Source organism: Manis pentadactyla, chromosome 7, assembly GCF_030020395.1.
Source record: "Manis pentadactyla isolate mManPen7 chromosome 7, mManPen7.hap1, whole genome shotgun sequence".
In the NCBI taxonomy this organism is placed as follows: Eukaryota; Metazoa; Chordata; class Mammalia; order Pholidota; family Manidae; genus Manis; species Manis pentadactyla.
In genome coordinates, this window is record NC_080025.1 from 105,546,479 (window position 1) to 105,560,483 (window position 14,005).

At 40.7% G+C, this 14,005-nt stretch overlaps 1 protein-coding gene across 3 annotated transcripts in view; it reads left to right on the top strand.

Moving 5' to 3' along the window:
• Positions 1-2,697: 2,697 nt before the first annotated feature.
• Positions 2,698-14,005, top strand: part of BBS9 (Bardet-Biedl syndrome 9) — a 426,494-nt gene continuing 415,186 nt past the window's right edge. The window contains exons 1-2 of one of the 3 annotated variants that reach the window (XM_036897491.2): positions 2,698-2,770; positions 5,044-5,183. The gene's annotated coding sequence lies outside the window, so the exon portion shown is untranslated. Of the gene's footprint in view, positions 2,771-2,801; positions 3,440-4,799; positions 5,184-14,005 lie in introns of those variants that run through there. The other 2 variants (XM_036897488.2, XM_036897492.2) reach the window with 2 other exon arrangements.

Genomic DNA, 14,005 nt, shown 5'->3' on the forward strand with positions numbered 1-14,005 from the left:
AAGATGGCTGCAAGAGTATCTGCCATCCAACTTTTTTCTCTAGAATGTGGTGTTGATTCTCCTCCCCATGGAGAGTTGGGGTCTATGCCCCATGCCTTGCATCTGGGCCAAACTTGAGGTGACTTGCTTATAACTAGTAGAAAGCAGTATAAGTGATGGTGTGTAATTTCTCATGTGAGGTTGGAAAAATTCATATAGTTTCCACCTATATGAACCACCTGGTTTGCTTGAAATATTCCCTCTTGAAGCCTTTAGTGCAGTATAAATTATTCAGGAGCCATGATGCCACCAGCTCTAAGATGGCCTTAGCTAACCCAAGATGAGAGATCATGTGAAGAGGCCTGAGACTAAATAGATGCCAAGCCAACCTCCAGCTAACTAACCACCTTCCACCCTTGTCAGCTCCAGTCTGACACCTCATGAGAGAGCTCAAGTCAGAACTGCTAAACCAAGCCCTTCAGGAATTTATGACACACAGAAAGAGAGATAATAAGTTGCTCATTATTACATGCTAGTATGTTTGGGGTGGTTTGTTACGGAGTGACAGTTATCATCAGACTTCAAGGAAGTGTTGGGCTTTGGGCCTATAAAGCTAAGGAGCCAACCCTGAGCAGTGGCGCCCCCTGCAGCTCCTGGGGAGCCAGAGGACTTTACTCGCTAGCACACTTTCCTTTCTCTAATCTTAAGATTGTTGGTAAACTAACATTGAAAAATATGCAATCTCACTAATAATCAAAGATATGCAGACTAAGGCATTATTAACATAGTGTCTCATATTTGTTGTAAGAACATTTTAATATTCAATGATTATACCTATTATGGCCACGTGGTGCAATCATTACATTTTTGTATTATTGGTGGCATATCACTTTTGGATGCAAAGAAGTGGGTGTTTGACATGATGTGTTGTGCGGGGAGCTTGGATTCCTAGAGGCCTGGAGATGCCTTGTGAGTCAGGAAGAGGCCTCTGACCCTAGTTGATAGACAGCTCCATGCGACCGCTGCCCTACATCCTGTAATTGTATTTGTCTGCTAAGAAGTGAGGGACTGTCACTGTCATCCTTGCTTAGGCTTCCCCTTACCAATTGGCTGGTTGTTATGGATTCCATCAAATTTCATTCTGTAGGTAATAAAGGATTGATCTACCCTGAGTAGTTGAGACATGAGATGTGAGGTACAGTTTCAGCTTAGCCATTGGTGAGAAAGGCATGAAGGACATTGGTGGAAATTTGAATTTGTGACCCAGTCCTGTCCCTCTTAGGCTTTCTAGCATATGTCTGAGAGACCTGTCACCTAAATATCCAAAAGTGTTCTACAGGAAAAGATATCCAATAAAAGAGTGATGTACAGTGGTGGGGAACATATGAAGTGGTATACTTTTTTTTAGACTTTTTCTCCATATATTGTGAACATTTTTTCCAAGTCAAACATTTTGATGATTTGAATTTTAGTGGTGGGATAGTATATTACCATAGTTGGCAATCCAAATAATTTCCTCATTTATTTTTTATAACCAATGTTAACAGTTTCATAATATCAAAACATGAAAAATTAATGGTCTCAATGATTTTCATGAAATTCTATTTTATCTTTAAGAAATTGAAAAGATAATTACATATTCTAGTGGAAACAATTGGTTAAGATGGGTATTTAAATCCTAAGCTAAAATCCAGTGAAAAAAGCAAGAACATAAGTTTCAACGTTATCTGACAGGGTATTAGAGCTACAGTGAGTGACTTTGAAAGCAAAGATTAAAAAAAAGTTTTAAATATTGGCATTATTATGTTCATCTGTAAAGTTGAACGTTTGCATATGTTATATACTACTTGGTAATCTACTCCAAGGTATATACTAAAGAGAATATTGAGCACATGTGGTCAGAAGACATGTGCAAGTGACTTCATAGCAGCACTGGTTCTACTAGGAAAAAGTGAATGCTGGCAAACTGTTCAAATGCCCTACTGTGGATAAAATGAAGGTTCCTATGGCCAGGACTCTCACCTGGCCCTGGCTGGTTACCTCACTACACATGTGTGGGCAATGCATTGCTATTGACTGTATATAAAGAGCCCCGCCCAGTGCTCTGGGTGACACGGTGGCACAGCTGCAAGGCTGCAGGAGAGCAGAGAGAGGCTGGAGTGGTGGCAGTGCCGAGGACAGAGGCCCAGAGGACGACGGCTGTGTGGACAGAGGGGTCCAGAGGCAGAGACCGTCTTGCTGCATGCAGACTCACTCTGAGTGAACGGGATTTTAGTGATTAACCTGTCACCGTGGAAATAAAGTTGGGTATAACCCTTTTACCCCAAGATTGAGCTACTGTCATTTCTTTGGTCACACTAAATCCATAGTGAACTTGCCAGGGGCTGAAATCCATTGGCAAGACACCCACCATCTCTGTGATTTTGGTCTTCCGCTCCATCATCCTCTTCAACGTGAATTAGTATGGACCAGCGCCACCCCTGCCACCAGGGCGCACACGCTGGCGCTCCCACCGCGCCCAACCTCCTCAGACCGGCAGGGTCCATAGCCTGTGCCTCGGCGCCTCCTGGCCCTAAACAGAAATGCAGTTCCCCAGGGCTGTAGGCCTCGGAATCGCAAACACACTGCCAACGCGGACGCCCCGCCCGCTCTTAGTGAGTCCCGCCCCCTCGGAAAGTCCCCTCCCACGAACACCCAGGGGCGGAGGCGGGGATTGCGCGGGAGGGCGTGGCCTGCAGCGGCCTGAGCGGGAGGAGGATGGCTAGTTTTCCTCAGAGACTGGTTCCCTAAGGTCAGAAAAGGGAATTGTATTAATTATCTGTCTTTGCTAACGAGGACCGGGCAGCGTTCATTTTAGCCCTGCCCAGTAGGAATCTGTTTCCTACCACGGTCCACTCAGAAAAACTGTGCCTTTCAACCTCCTCGGTCCCTCGGGACTACAAACCCCAGAAGGCATCGCGGCCCAGCCTCGGACTTGCGCGGTAGCGTTCGTTGTAAAGTGCTATGACAACAGGGCGAAGATGGCTTGGAGCTAGGCAGGAGCGGGGAAGTGTCCCTTCCGCTGCTGCTGTCCTTTTTCTACTGCTTCCCACTCACTGCCTCCTTCATCATTTCCTCCTTTTTGTGAGCGGTAGGACTTGCCGTTGTTCTCGCCTACCTGGTCCCTTCCTAGGGACTGATGCCGTTTCTCCTGCTTGTCTCCGGGGGTGACTGAGAAGGGATGCAGGGGAGCTCCTTGCGGGGATCGCTCCAACTCTGTGGAACTGGTGGTGCTACCTGGTGAAGCTCTGTCTTTGCCCGGGACGTGGAAAAAGTTGCAACAGGAGAACAAGAGCGAGTGGTGAAGCTAAGGGTTGCTTTTCTCTGCACGCTTCGTTCTCGCTCTGGTTGTTTCAGCCCTGGGACTCTGGCAGGCATTCTTACAGGGAAGGTAGGCAGGACCCGCATGCCTTGGCATCAGGTAAGAGAGTATATTTGGAATTATCCACTGGGTACATTGAATGCCTTTTCTGTCTTTTGTTTGGTGGGCAAGATTGATCCTCTGATGCCATGTAATGGTTTGGATGATAGGTTTCTTAGGAAGGATGTTTGCATTAGAACAAAACGAAACAAAGCACACATCTACGAGCATAATGTGTGTGAGATTTTGTGAATATTTTCGAGAAAGGGTGATAAGAATTCTGAAATATTTTATTCAGGAACGTGGTGCAGGGGCATCCTCTTGTGACATTTCAACAGGTCTTGTGAGCAAATGGTCAAAGTAGTTCTCAGTCTATGACTGAAGTAGGATGCATGTTACTAATACCCCTTAATTCCTTCTTGCAATAGGATTACTGCTTCTCCTCCTTTCTTTACATTGCAGACCATAGCAGTTTAGATGAACTGAGCTGAGTTTATCAGCATCTCCCTGTCCCAAGCAAGTCCAGGAGTTGACCCCAATTTCCTGGAGAAATCAGTAGGTTTTTTTTTGTTGTTGTTGCCTTTTTACTTTTATTTTAAAAGTGAAACCATGTGACATATACACAATTTGAAGGTACTGGGAGAAAACTATGGGTCATAACTGAAGTCTGCCAGCATTCAAAGAGAGAGAGCTTTTCTAACTTAGAAATATGTAAAGAGAATAACTGATGAGATTATTTTTTTTGGTTAATAGACTGAACCATTATTTAGAAGAACTTAAAAAAAGAAACTTAAAAAAAATTCAAATAATTTACAAGTTATTTATTAGAGTTTATGGAATTTTTCATTTTGTGTAATTGTCCTTAAATTACAACTACACACTCATGTTTTTGGTACAAATTGTTGATGGAAACTTTCAATGAGGGGAAAAAAATCCAATTTCAATAGTATATAGTAAATTTTAAAGTTCTGTATCTTTTCAAAAATGTATCAAGTCTATTCCTTCATAATAAATAAAGGCTTTCAACTATTTCTCAACAATTATTGAAGCACATAAAGTTATAAAATATTGCTGTTGATCAGCAACATTTTAATGAAAGATTACTATCAGTCTTTTGAATGTCTCATTTAAATCTTCAGTCCAGAGATTTAACTTTGTAATTTTGTCTTGCTCAGAACATGCTCTGCCACCTCTACCTCTACTTCTATATCTATATTAGGTTGCTACTGACATTTATCTGACATTTATTGAATGCTTCCTATGGGTTGGGCACTAGGCTAAGAAGTTACATGTGTTAGGCGATTTAATCATCCACTCCCCAGTACAATTGGGAATTAGAGGATGAGGGACTTGTCTAAGGTTACATTGCTGGAGTGTGGAGTCAGAAAGGGAACCCAGGTCTGTACAACTGCTCTTTTTTCTTTTATTGAAAATTCCAGCAGTAAGGCCTTATAATACTGTCTTCAAAAGCAACATTCTTCTAAACCATACATGCATTTGTCATATTTTTTGGACTGGAAGACCTGATTCTTACTTTTCAAAATTTGAGGGGGCAGTAGCAAGATCTGGAGAAAGCAAAGCTCTAAATATGAATGATGACAGCATAAGGGTCTTAGCCTCCTAATTCCAGAATCTGCTTTCTAATGCACATGTTCTTTCCACAGGATCTTTGGGTTATCATTGCTGCAGCCATCCTGGTAGTCATCCTTCCGTATTGCAGACTAAGCCCAATGAGGTGTTAAAGCATCTGTATCTTAAATGAAAACTCAATCTGAGTAATCTTGGTGTTGAAGGTAACATGTATGTAAGTATTAAAAACAACAAAGAAAGTGATAACAGTGGAAGAGAATTTCTGGAGCTTAGGGGATAAAGAGATTATCTCCTATTTATTATTTTAACAAGGCATAAGAAATCACTCTTTTGTTAAACCTTAAATATTATTAAAACCTTCAAGTTATTTTCTAATCATCCTATAAAAATGTAATTAAATATATGAAATACTTTTCTGCAGTGTGAACTTGCAGTGATTATAATTAATATTAAGAGACTTAAAGCTTTTGGTCTTTGTAGGGTGGCTGCACTTGTTTGTGGTTCTGGAGTAAACATCCAGGTTTTGGGTGCTATTTCCACCACTTTATCATTGTGTGAACACTTGGGCAGGTTTCATAACCTCTCTGTATTCAGGGATACCTGAATAGTAGTACCTAGGATATACTTTGTAGTTCTGTTATGAAGATTAAAGGAGAATGCTTGCAAAGCATTTAGAACATTGCTAGAAGACTATTAAATGATTAATTAATGTTAGCTATTATTTTCCCTTCTAGTGGAGGGAGATACTAGCCACTGAAAACCAGATTTTTGGTTTTTGTTTTTAATTTACTTTAAATCACTGAGGAGCTGTAAATCAACACTGAATGAATAGAGGTTTATAAAATACAAACCCTTGTTTCTTATTTTATTCAAGACAGCTAAACTAAATAAACAATCAATTTACACATTCTTAATTTTTTGCTGTTCTGAATGCCTTTTGTTTTTCTAATAGAAAAGCCAAGTTTCATGACTGAGAAATGCCCTATTACAATGATGCCTTACTGTCCTTCTTCCTAACCTGCCAGTAACTGAACTTCACCCAATTGCTTACCTTAATACCTTAAAGTCAATACCTGTATCTTTCTGAACTTGGAAAATGAATTAGCATTTTATTTGTTTTATTTTATGGTTGTTTTTAATTTTTTTCTAGGTGTAGGATGTCCTTCCAGGAGAAAGGGTAGAATTTATTTTGCTAACCTTCTGAATTTAATTTACTAACTTATTAACCTTCAGATGAAATACTAAATGTGGCCAAAACACAGGAGTATCCCATTTTAAAAGAGAGTGGAACTTTATTATTCTTTTGTTATGGAAAATTTCATTATTTTATTTTTATTATTTTAATTTTTTTTGGTATCATTAATATACACTTACATGAATAAAATTGTGGTTACTAGATTCCCCCCATTATCAATTCCCCACCACATACCCCATTATAGTCACTGTCCATCAGCCTAGTAAGATGCTATAGAGTCACTACTTGTCTTCTCTGTGTTGTACTGCCTTCCCCATGCCCCCCCCTACATTATGTGTGCTAATCATAATGCCCCTTTTTCCCCTTATGCCTCCTTTCCCACCCATCATCCTCAGTCCCTTTCCCTTTGGTAACTATTAGTCCATTCGTGGGTTCTGTGATTCTGCTGCTGTTTTGTTCCTTCAGTTTTTCTTTGTTCTTATACTCCACAGATGAGTGAAATCATTTGGTACTTGTCTTTCTCTCCCTGGCTTGTTTCACTGAGCATAATACCCTCTAGCTCCATCCATGTTGTTGCAAATGGTAGGATTTATTTTCCTCTTATGGCTGAATAATATTCCATTGTGTATATGTACCACATCTTCTTTATCCATTCATCTACTGATGGACAACTTAGGTTGCTTCCATTTCTTGGCTATTGTAAATAGTGCTGCAATAAACATAGGGGTGCATATGTCTTTTTCAAACTGGAGTGCTGCATTCTTAGGGTAAATTCCTAAGAGTGGAATTCCTGGCTCAAATGGTATTTCTATTTTGAGCATTTTGAGGAACCTCCATACTGCTTTCCACAATGACTGAACTAATTTACATTCCCACCAGCAGTGTAGGAGGGTTTCCCTTTCTCCACATCCTCACCAACATTTGTTGTTGTTTGTCTTTTGGATGGTGGCCATTCTAACTGGTGTGAGGTGATATCTCATTGTGGTTTTAATTTGCATTTCTCTGATGACAAGTGATGTGGAGCATCTTTTCATGTGTCTGTTGCCCATCTGAATTTCTTCTTTAGAGAACGGTCTATTCAGCTCCTCTGCCCATTTTTTAACTGGATTATTTGCTTTTTGTTTGTTGAGGTATGGGAGCTCTTTATATATTTTGGATGTCAACCCTTTATTGGATCTGTCATTTATGAATATATTCTCCCATACTGTAGGATACCTTTTTGTTCTATTGATGGTGTCCTTTGCTGTACAGAAGGTTTTCAGCTTGATATAGTCCCATTTGTTCATTTTTGCTTTTGTTTCCCTTGCCCAGGGAAATATGTTCAAGAAGAGGTCACTCATGTTTATGTCCATGAGATTTTTGCCCATGTTTTTTTCTAGGAGTTTCATGGTTTCATGACTTACGTTCAAGTCTTTGATCCATTTCGAATTTACTTTTGTATGTGGGGTTAGACAGTGATCCAGTTTCATTCTCTTACATGTAGCTGTCCAGTTTTGCCAGCACCATCTGTTGAAGAGACTGTCATTTCCCCATTGTATGTCCATGGCTCCTTTATCGTATATTAATTGGCCATATATGTTTGGGTTAATGTCTGGAGTCTCTATTCTTTTTCATTGGTCTGTGGCTCTGTTCTTGTGCTAGTACCAAATTGTCTTGATTACTGTGGCTTTGTAGTAGAGCTTGAAGTTGGGGAGCGAGATCCCCCCCATTTTATTCTTCCTTCTCAGGATTGCTTTGGCTATTCAGGGTCTTTGGTGTTTCCATCTGAATTTTTGAACTATTTGTTCCAGTTCATTGAAGAATGCTGTTGGTAATTTGATAGGGATTGCATTGAATCTGTATATTATTTTGGGCAGGATGGCCATTTTGACAATATTAATTCTTCCTAGCCAGGAGCATGGAATGAGTTTCCATTTGTTAGTGACCTCTTTAATTTCTCTTAAGAGTGTCTTATAGATTTCAGGGTATAGGTCTTTCACTTCCTTAGTTAGGTTTATTCCTAGGTATTTTATTCTTTTTGATGCTATTGTGAATGGAATTGTTTTCCTGATTACTCTTTCTGTTAGTTCATTGTTAGTGTATAGGAAAGCCACAGATTTCTTTGTGTTAATTTTGTATCCTGCAACTTTGCTGAATTCCGATATTAGTTCTAGTAGTTTTGGAGTGGAGTCTTTAGGGTTTTTTATGTACAATATCATGTCATCTGCAGATAGTGACCGTTTAACTTCTTCTTTACCAATCTGGGTTCCTTGTATTTCTTTGTTTTGTCTAATTGCTGTGTCTAGGACCTCCAGTACTATGTTGAATAACAGTGGGGAGAGTGGGCATCCCTGTCTTGTTCCTGATCTCCGAGGAAAAGCTTTCAGCTTCTCACCATTCAGTATGATGTTGGCTGTGAGTTTATCATATACGGTCTTTATTATGTTGAGGTACTTGCCCTCTATGCCCATTTTGTTGAGAGTTTTTATCATGAATGGTTGTTGAATTTTGTTGAATGCTTTTTCAGCATCTATGGAGATTATCATGTGGTTTTTGTCCTTCTCTTTGTTGATATGGTGAATGATGTTGATGGATTTTCGAATGTTGTACCGTCCTTGCATCCCTGGGATGAATCCCACTTGGTCATGGTGTATGATCCTTTTGATGTATTTTTGAATTCGGTTTGCTAATATTTTGTTGAGTATTTTTGCATCTGCATTCATCAGGGATATTGGTCTGTAGTTTTCTTTTTTGGTGGGGTCTTTGCCTGGTTTTGGTATTAGGGTGATGTTGGCTTCATAGAATGAGTTTGGGAGTATTCCCTCCTCTTCTATTTTTTGGAAAACTTTAAGGAGAATGGGTATTATGTCTTCTCTGTATGACTGATAAAATTCCGAGGTAAATCCATCTGGCCTGGGGATTTTGTTCTTGGGTAGTTTTTTGGTTACCACTTTAATTTCGTTGCTGGTAATTGGTCTGTTTAGATTTTCTGTTTTTTTCTGGGTCAGTCTTGGAAGGTTGTATTTTTCTAGGAAGTTGTCCATTTCTTCTAGGTTTTCCAGCTTGTTAGCATATAGGTTTTCATAGTATTCTCTAATAATTCTTTTTATTTCTGTGGGATCCGTTGTGATTTTTCCTTTCTCATTTTTGATTCTGTTTATGTGTGTTGATTCTCTTTTTCTCTTAATTAGTCTGGCTAGAGGCTTATCTATTTTGTTTATTTTTTTGAAGAACCATGTCTTGATTTCATTGATTTTTTTCCTATTGTTTTATTCTTCTCAATTTTATTTATTTCTTCTGTCATCTTTATTATGTCCCTTGTTCTGCTGACCTTAGGCCTCATTTATTCTTCTTTTTCCAATTTCAATAATTGTGACATTGGACTATTCATTTGGGATTGTTCTTCCTTCTTTAAGTATGCCTGGATTGCTATATACTTTCCTCTTAAGACTGCTTTTGCTGTGTCCCACAGAAGTTGGCGCTTTGTGTCGTTGTTGTCATTTGTTTCCATATATTGCTGGATCTCCATTTTAATTTGGTCGTTGATCCATTGATTATTTAGGAGCATATTGTTAAGCCTCCATGTGTTTGTGAGCCTTTTTGCTTTCTTTGTACAATTTATTTCTAGTTTTATTCTTTTGTGGTCTGAAAAGTTGGTTGGTAGGATTTCAATCTTTTGGAATTTACTGAGGCTCTTTTTGTGGCCTAGTATGTGGTCTATTCTGGAGAATGTTCCATGTGCACTTGAGAAGAATGTGTATCCTGTTGCTTTTGGATGTAGAGTTCTATAGATGTGTATTAGGTCCATATTTTCTAGAGTGTTGTTCAGTGCCTCTGTGTCCTTACTTATTTTCTGGTTGGTGGATCTGTCCTTTGGAGTGAGTGGTGTGTTAAAGTCTGCCAAAATGAATGCATTGCATTCTATTTCCTCCTTTAATTCTGTTAGTATTTGTTTCACATATATTGGTGCTCCTGTATTGGGTGCATATATGTTTATAATGGTTATATCCTCTTGTTGGACTGAGCCCTTTGTCATTATGTAGTGTCCTTCTTTATCTCTTGTTACTTTCTTTGTTCTGAAGTCTATTTTGTCTGATACTAGTATTGCAACACCTGCTTTTTTCTCTCTGTTGTTTGCATGAAATATCTTTTTCCGTACCTTGACTCTTAATCTGTGCATGTCTTTGGGTTTGAGGTGAGTCTCTTGTAAGCAGCATATAGATGGGTCTTGCTTTTTTATCTCTTCTGTTACTCTGTGTCTTGTGACTGGTGCATTCAGTCTATTTACATTTAGGGTGATTATTGAAAGATATGTACTTATTGCCATTGCAGGCTTTAGATTCATGGTTACCAAAGGTTCAAGGTTAGCTTGTTTACTACCTTACTGTCTGACTTAGCTCACTTATTGAGCTGTTATAAACACAGTCTGATGATTATTTCTTTCCCTTCTTTTTCCTCCTCCTCCATTCTTCATATGTTAGGTGTTTTGTTTTGTGCTCTTTTTAGGAGTGCTCCCATCTAGAGCAGCCCCTCCAAAATACCCTGTTGAGGTGGTTTGTGGGAGGCAAATTCCCTCAACTTTTGCTTGTCTGGGAATTGTTTAATCCCTCCTTCATATTTAAATGAGAATCATGCTGGATACAGTATCCTTGGTTCAAGGTCCTTCTGTTTCATTGCATTAAGTATATAGTGCCATTCTCTTCTGGCCTGTAAGGTTTCTGTTGAGAAGTCTGATGATAGCCTGATGGGTTTTCCTTTGTAGGTGACCTTTTTTCTCTCTCTGGCTGCCTTTATTACTCTGTCCTTGTTCTTGATCTTTGCCATTTTAATTATTATGTGTCTTGTTGTCCTCTTTGGGTCCCTTCTGTTGGGAGTTCTGTGTGCTTCCGTGGTCTGAGCAACTATTTCCTCCCCCAGTTTAGGGAAGTTCTCAGCAATTATTTCTTCAAAGACATTTTCTATCCCTTTTTCTCTCTCTTCTTCTTCTGTTACCCCTAGAATGCAGTATTGTTCCTTTTGGATTGGTCACACAGTTCTCTTAATATTGTTTCATTCCTGGAGATCCTTTTATCTCTCTCTGCGTCAGCTCCTATGTGTTCCTGTTCTCTGGTTTCTATTCTGTCAATGGCCTCTTGCATCTTATCCATTCTGCTTATAAATACTTCCAGAGATTGTTTCATTTCTGTAACCTCCCTCTGGACATCATCCCTTAGCTCTTGTATATTTCTCTGCAGCTCTGTCAGCATGTTTATGATTTTTATTTTGAATTCTTTTTCAGGGAGACTGGTTAGGTCTGTCTCTGCAGATCCTCTCTCATGGGTTGTGTGAACTATTTTCGACTGGACTAAATTTTTTTGCCTTTTCATGGTGATAGCAGGGGCTGTAGGCAGGTTGTGGGTGTGTCAGCTGGGAGAAGAAAGTCATTTCCTGCTTGCTGGATGCCTTGCCCTTCCCCACTGCCTGTGTCGGTTACCTGCACTCCTGGAGCAGTCGCCGGGTTAATCCCCTAAGCTGCTGTGGGCGGGGTCTCTGTCAGAGCAGCGCGGAGCCCTGCGGGGAGTGGCAGGCACGCCAGGTGCGTCTCCTCCGTAATAGCGATGCCCCTGCCGGGCAGCTGTGTACCAGCAGCGGCCTTTGGGTCTGGCCCAGGCAGCTGTGCGTCAGGCTGGGATTCCGGTCGGCTGCTGGGAGTGCAGCTGCTCCCTCTGGCACTGCTGCAGGTGCGCGCGGGCCTCTCCCGCGCGGACCTCTCCCAGGCTCCTCTGGCGTCACTGGTGCTGGTGCGCGTGGGCCTCTCCCGGGCTGTTTGGTTGCCGCTGCGGCGGGCTTGCACGAGCCACTCCCAGTCCCCTATGGCGCCACCGGCGCACACAGGCTGCTCCCGGTCCCGTCCGGTGCCACCGCCCCCGGTGCACGCTGACACTCTCCCACTACTGGGCCGGTGTGTTGGGGTCCGCGCCAGTTGGGGGAATGATTGGCAGGCTGCTTAGTTCTGTGAGGGGCTTTAGAGCTGTGCTCCTGCCCAGGGGTTTAGGGCATCGATTTCCCAGGATTCCCAGCTGCTGGCTAAGTGTGCTGGGACGACTTTGTCCAGCTGTGGGGTCCCTGTCTCTTTAAGACTTGCAAAAAGCACTCGCTTTTCTTTTGTCTCAGGGGTGCCGGTTATGGGGACCTGCCCGCAGGTTTTGCTTTTCCATTTCTCTAATATCCAGCACCCCATGCACCTTGTGTCTGCGCTCCAGGTGCGGATTTCTAGAGCTGGTTGTTTAGCAGTCCTGGGATTTCACTCCCTCCCTGTTTCGAGTCCTTTCTTCCTGCTGGGTTTTAGGGTTGGAGAACGTTTGGGTCTTGCCTGGCCGCGGCTTGTATCTTACCCCCTTCATGTGATGTTGAGTTCTCGCAGATGTAGATGTATCCTGGCTGTTTTACTGCATTCACTGGTGTCTCTTTTAGGAATAGTTGTATTTATTGTATTTTCATAAGTATATATGTTTCTGGGAGGAGATTTCCACTGAAGTACTCATGCTGCCATCTTCCTGTGATCCTACATGGTTGTTTTTAAAAACAATTTTCACCAGTTTCCCTGGTGGGGAGTAGGTCCATGGTGCTTCTCACATGTCATACCAAAAGTAGAATCCTCTGAAACTGTAAATTGTATACCATAATGGTTATGGGAGAAATACTTAAAATATCAAAGGATTTGGTCTGATTTCCATTAGATATCAAGGTTCTCTTGTGTCTGTAAGACAGTCAAGAGTACACAAAAAAGTGAATATGTACAATCTTATTATGAACACAACCACATGTGCAAAGATAACTTTTTTGTAGATATTTTTTATTGGCTTGAGCCAATGAATTAAGCTTTTTGTGAATAAACAGGGATATTCAGGAACTTTTAGTTCAGACTTGCTATCAAATCCACCTTTGAAGCCAAAGTGGAAATAGTCTGTCTCCTCTTAGAAATCTATTGTCCTGAAGCCCAAGTTGTCATTTTAAAATCCACCAATTTTTAGAAAAAGAAATTAATGGTGTATCAGTTTAACATAGATAAGATTTGTGGTTTCTTAATTTCTTGGGAGTGAGCAGTGTGCCTTTCTCTGCTTCTGCCTCTGAAATAGGAAAAGCATTTGGGAAACATACTGGCTATTGACTGTCAACCCAAATTGTTGGTTTTCCTATTGTTCATTAACTCTCTAAAGGTGTAAGTCCTTATTCAATAAATTATTTTCCACAGTGGTACACAATAACACTTGGGACATGGGGGAGCCAATGTGCAGGATTTGATACAATGAAATTTAGGTGATTCTGCTATGTATTACCTCATGTTCTGTCCTGAAATGAAAGCCAGTTGATGTGAAATAATTAAGGTAGCCGTGGTCTTGTGAGGAAGAGCCACTTATTGGACCTAGGTTTAAAATCAGAAAACCCTCCCCACCCTGTTGTAAAAATTAAAATAAAGCAAAATAAGCAAAAAAGTCCCTCTATTGGTCCATGGTTTTTCAATGTTTTTGGAAATTAAATTGCAGGGAGTGGCAGCCTAACAAGATAAGGATCTAGAGACCAGGGAGAGGGTATGCAGAAGCAAGTTTCTGCCATTTGCTGTGTGATTTAGGGGAGTCATATAACCTCTCTGGGCCTCTCCTATAGAACAAGAGGATCATCTAATTGATGGTATCTTCCAGCTGTTAAAGCTCTTTAATTTAAAAAATAATTCTCCTTTTTAAGTTTTGGAAAGGTAATTGGTTGCAGAGGTCCCATGAAAAAGGAATGGAGAAAGTAGAGCATGCTATAAGAAAATGTCCAGTTAGGCTACCAGGTGTTAGTTCAACCAGTGCTTTTCAAACTTGAAGGTGCATATGAAT